Source organism: Antedon mediterranea, chromosome 1 (genome assembly GCF_964355755.1).
Source record: "Antedon mediterranea chromosome 1, ecAntMedi1.1, whole genome shotgun sequence".
Lineage (NCBI taxonomy): Eukaryota > Metazoa > Echinodermata > Crinoidea > Comatulida > Antedonidae > Antedon > Antedon mediterranea.
In genome coordinates, this window is record NC_092670.1 from 21,985,623 (window position 1) to 21,996,806 (window position 11,184).

Genomic DNA, 11,184 nt, shown 5'->3' on the forward strand with positions numbered 1-11,184 from the left:
ATACACACATATCAAGAAAAATGTGTCAAAATACAATAAAACTAAGCATATATGATAAATGAAGCAGACGGCATATCCCAGTTACCCGGATCACGCGTGTACACACGCAGACGGTAAATCAGGACATGCGATTTAAAAAAAAACGGTTATGCAATTTGCAAAATAAATGGTGGCCAGCTCTTTAATATGTCTGTTTCCCCCGGGGGTCTCAACTCGGCTATAAGACATTAGTTTAGTAAATTAAAATCTATAATAAATGAGGCGTGTAATAGAGTGTGACCTGAAATTGCAAGTGATTATATCTATCAATTTTTATTAGACCTTTTTAAATAAAATGCTAATTCCTGCAATATGGATACATCAGTACAGTATTTGATGATGTATGCAAATCTGAAAGTAGTGTGTATTTAATATAGTAAAATATGTTATTTTTACAATACACACAATTACCGCGTTCTATATCTGTAGTTTTTAAAGAGACAGTAAATAGAAGTGAGCTAAAACATGATAGGCCTAATTCTTCTTTTTCTATGTGGTAGTTGGTTCAGAGTGATGATAGAAGGATGTTGTTTCTGATTGGTCTTTAGTTTATTCGAAACCAAATCTTTATGAATTGGATTACGCATGCTCAAAACACACTAGTCAACAGCTGTGACGGTTTTCATACGCGCGCGTCAACTTTATGTCTCTGCGCGCATGTGTACCACTACATGTTGCGCGCACTACGCACATACTATTCCATTCTCTCCATCATACAAAAAACTACATTTTGGTTTGAATCTGCCTTACAACTCTCGTTACATTCATTACATGTTGAAGTGACAGACACCATTGCTCTAGTGTTTTAAGTTGCCGCTCAACTAAAACTTAACTTATGTTATTTAAGTTAGAGCGGTTAAACTATCAAAAGCACTAATAACTTACAATTGTATAAAATAAATCGTCACGATAATGGAATACTTATCTTTTATACATCATTTCAGACGATTATGTAGTAGTCAGACAAGAAATTAAACCTGCATTATTGGCCCGCAAAATTATAGTCGGATTGAATTTCGCACATACGTAAAACCACTCACATACATTTATAAGAAGATAAATTTTGCATCATCAATGTACAACCAAAAGATTAAAACCACTATAAATTATTTAAGATACACTTTGTTTATTCTGCCAAATCCGAGTTTAAATCTTAAATCAAGAAAATAATTAAGGAATGATTCGACTCCATAAACTTTTGTTGACCAAGTATATTTTACCATCCCATGGGTAGTGCTTCAAGGACCTGTCTTCAAGGGCCTATCGCTGATGTAATACACAGAAGAGAAAGTTAATGAGTTTTGCTTGAAGTTTGAAATTTAATACGAGGTCGTTGTAGATTTCAAAATTAATGTATGTAATACATTTTTGATAATATTATGCTGACAATAATGACCACTTTCATTGATTTAATATATAATAATTCTTTAATTCCGCAGGAAATATTCATTAAGAAGTTTGGGTATTCCCAAGAGAAGCGCACATCAACTCAATTTATTGAGACGGAATATGAATGTCATTTTTAAAGTGACGTTTCCAGTTGTTCCGTAAAAAAGTACGAAACGTATCCATAGACACGAACTACGTAACGCATTTATGGTTACAGTAACTAATGTCAGCTTACAATACGCAACGATACGCGCAATGACGCAGCCAATTTCATGTCCAGAAACAAGGCAACCGCTGATTATTTTATTTTTTAAGAATTAAAAATATATAGTTCTCTACACACCGCTCCTTTAAGTATACATTTATGATGTAATGTTTATTGGCGGTAATAATAATATATTATTGTATAAATATAATTATTATGATTGTGTAATTATTATTAATAATAATTAAAACAATAATAAGACCAAAAGATATACACTCCAGGGAGAAGCACAACAGATCAGGGGAGTCGTTAAAAGAGTGGTAGGTGTTGGAAGAAAGGGGTGTAATATTAACCCAGCTTCAGATCGTAATGAGGTAAATTATATTCCAAAATTAAAAGTCAATGGATTGTGTCCACACCAAATGTATTTGGCCAACACGCATGTCTCTTGAGGAAGATGTGTTAAACAAGTTAAATAATGAAAATAAAACTTTCCGGTCGCCAGGCCAATCTAAAGTTGTATTCTTTCTTTTGAAATTTACTGAAAACAGATTAAAACTGTCGTGTAACTTACAAACCTATAAGAAGTTATTAGTTATCAAAGGAATTTGTGAAATTAACTATGTAGAAAATTAAGATAATATATAATAAATAATTAATAATAATGTAGATTAATATTAATGCTCTCACAACGCACTGTTTTTGTATTATACGCGCGCATACTAATCTCGATTACGCGCGCGTAGTTATCTTGACATGGTCTTGTTGTTTGATGGTTGATGGTTGATGGTTTGATAACTACTTATTTCAAGATTTGACACACACACAGAAATACGATTGATTATGTTGATAGTTATCATACTAATTGCATTTTTTTCAAATAACGATTGTAATACAGACGTTTTAAACATTGAATTTGATATTTAATAGATTTTTAATGTTCTTTTTATTGTTCGATTTATTATAACTTTATGATGTGTTTATTGCACACTATTTATTGATTTTGAATGTCTTCATTGCAATATAAGTAAAGATTTTTCATAGCTACAATTTTGTGTTATTTTTATTGTGATTTATATATTTTAAACAGACCATAAAATTCAGTGAGGAGTCATCACGACAAAGATGTAATAATACGGGCAAAGAGAAAAATCTTGGTTTTTAGCCATCAATATACTCTTAAGCTCTGTCCACACTATCAAACTTTATGTGACAAAAAAAAGTGTGCCCATGCCCATATATGGGTATGATGATGTCATATCACTACCATATTTAAGTATATCACTACCATATTTGGGCACATTAAACTTTTGTCAAACAATTAATTTTATAGTGTAGACAGAGCTGTATGAAACCTAACCCATGCTATCATAGGAACATATCTTCATTGGATTGCTCCTCTGACCCTTTACCCTCAACATAATGTTAAATCTGAATTCTAAAAAAAGACAAATTACTTTTTAAATATTGTAATCATCAGACACAATGTTCGATGCGCGACTGCAGACAACATTTTATAATGTAAACGTAAAATCATTATCTAAAACACGTGTTCACATACTATGTTTCTTTATATAGTGGACTCAATACATTATTAATATTGAACCGGATGTTGTGTTTAAACGTCGGAAATATCGCTGTAATTACTATAATTTATAGTAATTAATTTAATGACAAATACTTGTCTGTACTTTTACCTTACAACAAATTTTCCCCTTACTCTTATCATTGTAATTATTTCTATAGAATTAATCATGTTTTTTTAGCAATGTATATTCTGTCCGCCCAGATGTAATTTAACTAACCTATTTAATAAAATAAGTCTCGTCTATGAATGATTCCGTACACGAACGGAAGCCCCCTCCTCGATCAATTCATATTATGTTTCGTTTTCCGTTTAAAGATGTCATTGAAATCTACTAATGTTTTAATAATCAGTCTGTAATACTCTTTAGAAACTAGAGCAATATTATTTGAATTATATAATATTGAACCGCCGAGATCATTAAAAAGATAGGCAGATGTATCGTTTTTCTTTATCTGTCAGATTGAACACTAGAGTAACTTTTTTGCTGGAAGATCGGATAGAGTTTCCATTCTATTATTTATGACGAGCAATGGTGAATAAACCAAACATCATGAGACACAGCATGGCGTTTTCTCAACAATTAGGTATGATTGGGGTTTGGGTGTGGAACGCGATTTCCATTTCATCGTAGTGTATTTTTGTTGGTTAACATTTGCAATGTGGGAAGAATTAATTCACATCATGATTGATGAAAAGTTCACGTGAAACGAATGTTAAGAACCATAATACAGCACTATAATACAACATTGGGAAGTCTAATTAATTACCACCTGTTAATTAACGTTAATTAATTTACGTATGTGAGACAATTGTACAAATTTAAATAATTAAGGAGACAATTTGTCAGTGACACGGTTAACGCATGCGCACAAAAAGCGTACTACCATCGGGCCTATATTTTCAGCCTATCAACGCACACAAATTACTTTTTCTTGAAATATGTGGTCATGTACGGTATTATAGTCAACGGAATACACAATTCAACCACATTAAAGTATACTTCATAATTATTGTTCCTTGTTCTCTCATTTCAATAGTCTTCTATTCTTTCTTTTTATCCTATATTTCAATGAGAAATTGAAAATACAATATTCTAAAATACCGCGTACTAATTCGCAAGTTACCTTTCATTTCAATTTTGTATTTTATTTAAAACAACAGTTGAAGAGAAATAGTCGGCATATCACAGGACGGTGTTTTAGCTATAGAGATAAATTTGATTGCTAGAAAAATATAATAAACGATAATGTGTTATGATGGGGATCAGAGGTCAGTGGGTTATTTGCATAACATGTGAATATTATACTTATAAGTGAAAAATACTCATATGAGAAAACACTCCACTTCAACCCTGTATTATTTATTGGTTTGCTATCTACTTCAGATGACTCAAAACAACGACAATTAACGGCAAATTTAAATAAGTATACTATCGATAAATAAATAACCAAAAAGTAGTATGAAATTATATGGTTTTAACCTATCTTTTTGAATACCATTCATGTAATAATATTCTACAAATTCAGTTGATTTTGACTTATTTTCTGTATTTCCTTTCGTTTCTTTTTTATAATTCTAGGCCTAAACTTTCTCCAATAATAAAATACATTTGAAGAAAATATAATAATGATGACAATACATATTGTTAACACTATAACAACAGTACAACGTTCATTCTTGTCCTATAGCATTGTGCAAAATTCCTAGGCCGAATTGACAGAAAACCTGGTACCTGGAAATCGACAGCATAAAAGAAGTACAGTAGCAGCGGGGAGTTGTCCCTGGTAGCAGATTGTTAGTTGTTTATGAAACAGTAGTAACAAGTAATATCAGCAGTAGTACTAGAGCAGAGAAGCAACACTTTCTATTACAACAGCAATGTTTCAGCAAAAGAAGAAAGTGGCAACCATCTCACAGATCAGCTAACATTGTAATAGCAGCATTTGCAGAACATGAGCAAAGCCTGCAAGTGGAAGTTGTAGTGGTGGTGTATTCTTGCAGCTGCAGCATGGCACCAATAAATGTAGCAGCAACAGTTGTATAATAGTAGTATAATATTATGTACGACGATAAAATCACGTTATGCATTACCACGCTATCTTTTTTTCTCTCTCTCTCTTTATCTGTGCTTAAAGAATTTGCATTCGAATTTATTGCGTTTCTAAATTATCAGTATTTTTTCTCTTAATCAGAAGGTTTAAGATTCTGGAGCAACGTTCTCGCTCATATTATCTCCTCCTGTTTACATTATTACATTATTACCTGAAACATAATGAACGCTCGTCGGCGCCTTTGATCTTAAAAATCTCTATCTTACCCGATTAAAGTACCCGGTCAGGCTGAAACGAAATTTACAATTTTTAATGTTAAAACGGAGTGTTTTATGCTGTACACACTTTTATAGATTGTAATGACGTACTTATACAAATTTTGCCGTGGGGAAGATCGGTAATTCTTTACTTCGGATAGCTTTAGCAGCGATTTATATAATTAGCAGTAATTGTTAAGTTCTATATGTCAGAGATTGGCTATTGAGTGGAATAATGATATAGATACACTGGTAATGAGGTCCATGAAAATATTTATTATGGCTGAAATAAAAAACGTTTTGTAGATAATTTTAGCGGAGATGTACAATGGTTCTTATTATAAGTCGTTTAACTTATTAAATATTACAATCAAGAAAATAAATTATTTGTTATCAATAATTATGGCCCTAATAATTAGTAATTCTGAGATTAAATATTTCAAAATTTGAAAAATATTTGAAAATTTTCATCTTAAATTGATGAATAAACATTGTACCCTGACAATGGATCTTATTTAACATTATGTTGTAAAATTTTAAAGTTCAAAGTTGATTATTTTCATCAAAAATTCATTCAAAAGAATTATTACTATATATATATATATATAACCATTTTGAAAATATAAAAACGTTTATTAATATTAGTGACAATGTTGCTTAGTGGTTTATGCTTGTTTAATAATCCAAGGGCCCTAGTTCAAATCCTGGCATTGTCATTTTTCTCATATCCGAAAAACAGCATAACTACATAATTTCAACTACTCTTCTAAAACATTTTTATTCATTAGCTTAAAATAATTGGCTGTTAGATGTAAATAAATGTTAAAAACTTTAATAATCTTGAATAACTTTACTTTCACCGAGACCTACATCACTGAAAATGAAATAGATGTCGCCTTGTGACGTCATAGTGTACCGGTAAAATTTAAAAAGTATGCCGGTTGTACATTAAGTTGTTTATTAATAGATAATGGTATGAAACGATAATGGTATAAATAGGAATAATTATTAATATGACCATAAATTAAGAGAATTAATTATTATAGCGGCATTTATGCCAGATTAATGCTCAAAGTAGCCACTTTGTGATACAATTTTGCGGCATGTACAATCGCTATAAAAGGATGTCATGATTATTATGAACCCATTTTTTTGTTCTTCAAACAATATTGTGTCATTTTATGCAAAACACTTATCAGTACGCCTACATACTGGTTTTCGGAATGAGGCGGTCGATTCTTGTAATCAGTAAATGAAGTTTACTATGTGAATTCACATGTCCTTGTTGCCATTCTGTTTTTGAGAATTAAGATTTTTATAATGAAAACTTGCAAACAATCAATTATGCAACTACTTCTTCCATAAGCAGTACCGGGTGATAAATGTAATCAGTACCATTTATATCTATATTTTGAGGATAAACTTATATTAAGATTATAGGCCGGAGAATGCAGAGGATGTGCTTTCTAAATCCAAAATAAATCTAAAACCAATATAATATAATAACTTAGTGATTCCATTTGTTGATCTCCGTGGTAAACATCATTTTGAAATAATTTTCCCACTTTCTTTCAGTAGCAAGAATTTCTTTCTTAGGAAAGAAAACTTTATTGAAACAGAATCTATATCGAAAGGGCGCCACCACTCAATTATAGTTTTGGCATTCTTCGCAATGTTAATAATATTCATTAATTTCTGATAAGAATCCCGGGTTCAAATCCTACGGGACCCAAAATATAGTTTAAATTTTGTTTTGAACTGAACTGAATTCGTGTCTAAAATAAATTCATCTACAAACTTGCTACTTTTGATTATAGTTTTCATTTAGTTTCTTAATTACTGTATGTACATTGTATACCAAATCCTTTTTGAATACGTGAACATCTACAGATATGTTTTGAACGGGTGTTATTAACAACATTAAAAGAGTATGTGTAATATAGGATGACATACGGTTTAAATGTTGCTTTGTTAGGCCCACTGGGACAAACCGTCCCACATAGTACGCACCGAATAACCATACACAATCAATATAGGCATTATAAAGAGACAGTTTATAGTCGAAGTAGCCTAGCATAATTAAATTATTTCCTTTATTAACTTTTATTCTGACAATAAAGAAATACAGTATAGTATAATACTTGAAAATCGACGACATATACATATAAGAAGCTACTACGAAAACCTACTGTAAATTATTTGAAATAAAAGTTCCAAATAGCAATAATGATAGGGCCTACATAGTTTAGGCCTACGAAATTTACCAATAAACCAAGTCGTAGGATAGAATTCGTTAATTTATTTATAAGATCATCAGTGCCGTAAACCTACGGTACTTTAAACAAACTGAATCAGACTAAAGATTGGAATTTGAGGCCAGAACTTTGCAAATGTTAACACCGAAGTTATCAAAGAAGCATTTTCTCTCCAGTATGTCTAACTTATACCTTTTGATTTTGAATTCATAAAATGCAGTAGGCCTACAAAAACTATGTTTCTCCATATACTAGTATTCAGTTTAATCAAAACATGGTACTACTCATGAATGTTCCACCATGTTCGCTTATTACTAACTTTATGAACGATGTTTGCAGGAAAAAATGGTACTTATTATCAATGTGAGTTCATCTTTATCCACGGCTCGTTATGCTGTACTTTGAACAATCCAAACTCGATTAATTACTTTACTTCAAAGGACAATTGAACTCTTTGTAATCAACCAAAATCAATTATTTTAATTTTTTTTTATTATTAATTTACCATAATTGGCGATTTGCAATAAATAGCGTCTTTAATGAGACAATCACTGTGTAAAACCATGTTCTAGTTTCACTGCCAGACATTTCTGAATTTATTTCCGTCTTAATGTGATTTTTCGTCTACGAAAACCCACTAATAATTAGGCGGTGATATCAAAGAGAAATATTATCTAGGAAAACAATCTGTTTTTGCTCCATTGTGTTTTTTTTACTAGTTAGAGATTATGTTTTGCTATTATCGAACAAGTTGAATATCCGATGGGAAAAAAATATTATCACAATTACGACACAACTTATGAAATTCCACATTGATAATAATTATTTAAAACATAACGAATAACAAAAGATATATATATTATTACATTGTTAATTTCTAATGTTTCGAGTATTTTCTACCTATAGTCTTATACATACATATCGACACAATAGAAAAAACGTACGGTATTTAGGCCTATTACTGTAACAATCTTTATAATTGCTACTACTATCCACAAAATATATCCACCATTTCTTTCATTTCTTCCCTGATCCAAATCTATTATTTTTTCCACATTGAAGGTAAGCGATAGAGACTGATAATTTGCTATTTTTTTTACTATGCGCATGTAACACACGTGAATCACGTGAATCGAAAACTCCATTTAAAAGAACTTTAATGCGACGCATTTAACAAAGCGGCTACTAAAAGTGGGTGTAAAATAATAAACCTAAATTGAATGATCTCTACAGTTAATAATAACGAATACTAATAATATTTATGTATTTGAAATGAATGTAGAGACACATTAATGTTATGAGTTTAATAAAAGCTACCACTTAACTATAATATCGTATCATATAAAACAATAATAAATTTTACTTTATATAAATAACGGACATCTGCTCTAACGTCATAGATTTAAAATAACAAGAAGTTCTTTGATTGGTTAAGAAATTAATTGTTTTTATGACCCATAATAGATAATTAGAAATGATCAAACGAGATATGACATTGTGAACATAAATCGTAGTGTTCGTTTGTCGCCTGTTCCTTCGGTGTATAAGGCAGCGATGTACTAGACCTAGTAGAACCGACACAAAAGCTACGCACGCGTCAAAACATTGATGAAAATGTGGTTAGGATTTTGTACGCGTGCGTAAACTTTCTATCTTTCTATGTTTATACGCGCGCGTATACTTTCTGTCTCTCCATAGTGTATATGCGCGCGCGTGCACTTTCTGTCTCTCCATTGTGTTTTCCGCGTGCATGCACTTTCTATGTCTTCGTAGTGTTAGTACGCGTGCGTTCACTTTCCGTCTTTTCGTAGTGTTGCTAATAAATTGAAGAATATCCATTCATTTATCTTGGTGGGTCAAAAATTGTGTTTTATTTCTTTTTCTTTCTTCTATTTATTTATTAGTTCGATTGTTCGTTTAGAGTCATTATTAGAGAAAATAACGATTTTTTCTTATAGTTTAGCATATATATTTTTAATAAGAGTATTATAAAACTTTCAGCTAAGTACAACAAAAAGACAGTAATATTGAAAATATGAAACTATACGTTTAAGTAAACGGTGTTTGATATATACAAACAAAACCAATATATGAATACAGTGTGGTTATCTATTCAAGCCGTCAATTAAACCTTTTTCTAATCCATATCCATATATTTTCTTTTCGATTTACTTGTTAATTTTCATAAGACGACACGATGCAATTCAAAGACCTATATTATCTAATAAGAACAATAAATGGTTGTAAGAGCCGATAAAAGCTACAAGTAGGGCACAATCAATCAATATTTCGCCGGCTAAGATAGTTGAATGTTGTTTTATATGTCAAAGTAAATTTGCCTCTAGTACCTATATAGGAAGTTAGTGAATGTTCTCAAACCATTCAAGATACAGTATACAGGGAAATGATGTATGTGTAAAACGTTATTTCATTGACAGTGTTTACAAGGTTATGATTGATATATATTACTCTTTTTTTTATAGAAATAAAAGTACGAAGAACGTAATAAAACAAAGAAAAAATGAATATGCCATGTTTATATCACATACCATATAGTTATTCGCTTTGACTAAAAATTGAATTGGAAAAAATATATATTCACCTATAAACATACATACAGTACAACACATAAAATATTAAATACTCAAATGACATAATATAGGCCGATAAAATTAACTGACTTTTTCATAATCGAAATATTATTTTTTTAATTACAAAATATTCATCTTTATTTTTCGTAAAAACATTTAGTAATTTACCGTACTTTAGATACTGACAAAAGGCATCATAAAGAGGTAGCTTATCAATGAGAAATGGTCGCTCACGAAAGAAGTAAACTCACAAAGCAAATTTTCCAACTTCATAAAAAGTTCGAAATTTTCGATAATAGGCCTATACTTATTAAACTTTACTGGGCAAATCTAATTTAATCAATGGACTTGTAACAACCAAGACAAAAATCTACATTAATCAACACTACGTCTACAAAATTACCGTTTCGACTCAACAACAGTGCAGGCAACAATAAACTTTATGCTATAACATTTATATGTTTCAAGTATTATACATTACAATCGTCTACATTATTAAAGACTTTAAATTACTCATACACTACAGGGACAACTTCTCACACGATAAAAATTACTCGTTTTAATGACGTGGAAATAAATGAATTTCTTCAGCAGCAATATGATTATTAATAGAAGAAGAATAATTCTACATGATATAAATTTCCATCAAATCTCGGCTGGGAGACTTTTTCACTCTCTACGTACATTTTGTAATCTTTAAAGTTTCACACTCTACACGTGATACATGGAAACAACTTTTCAGTGAAATCGAAACATTATTTTGTAAGATATATTGTGCAGTTAATTTGCAGCGAATAATTCATTTTTTA

At 30.7% G+C, this 11,184-nt stretch overlaps 1 protein-coding gene across 1 annotated transcript in view; it reads left to right on the forward strand.

Annotated features, from left to right (window-relative positions):
* The window catches only part of LOC140062769 (uncharacterized), a 35,615-nt gene extending 34,096 nt beyond the window's left edge, over positions 1 to 1,519 (forward strand). Inside the window, exon 2 of the mRNA XM_072109101.1 lies at positions 1,479 to 1,519. The gene's annotated coding sequence lies outside the window, so the exon portion shown is untranslated. The remainder of the gene's footprint in view (positions 1 to 1,478) is intronic.
* The last annotated feature ends 9,665 nt before the right edge of the window (positions 1,520 to 11,184 follow it).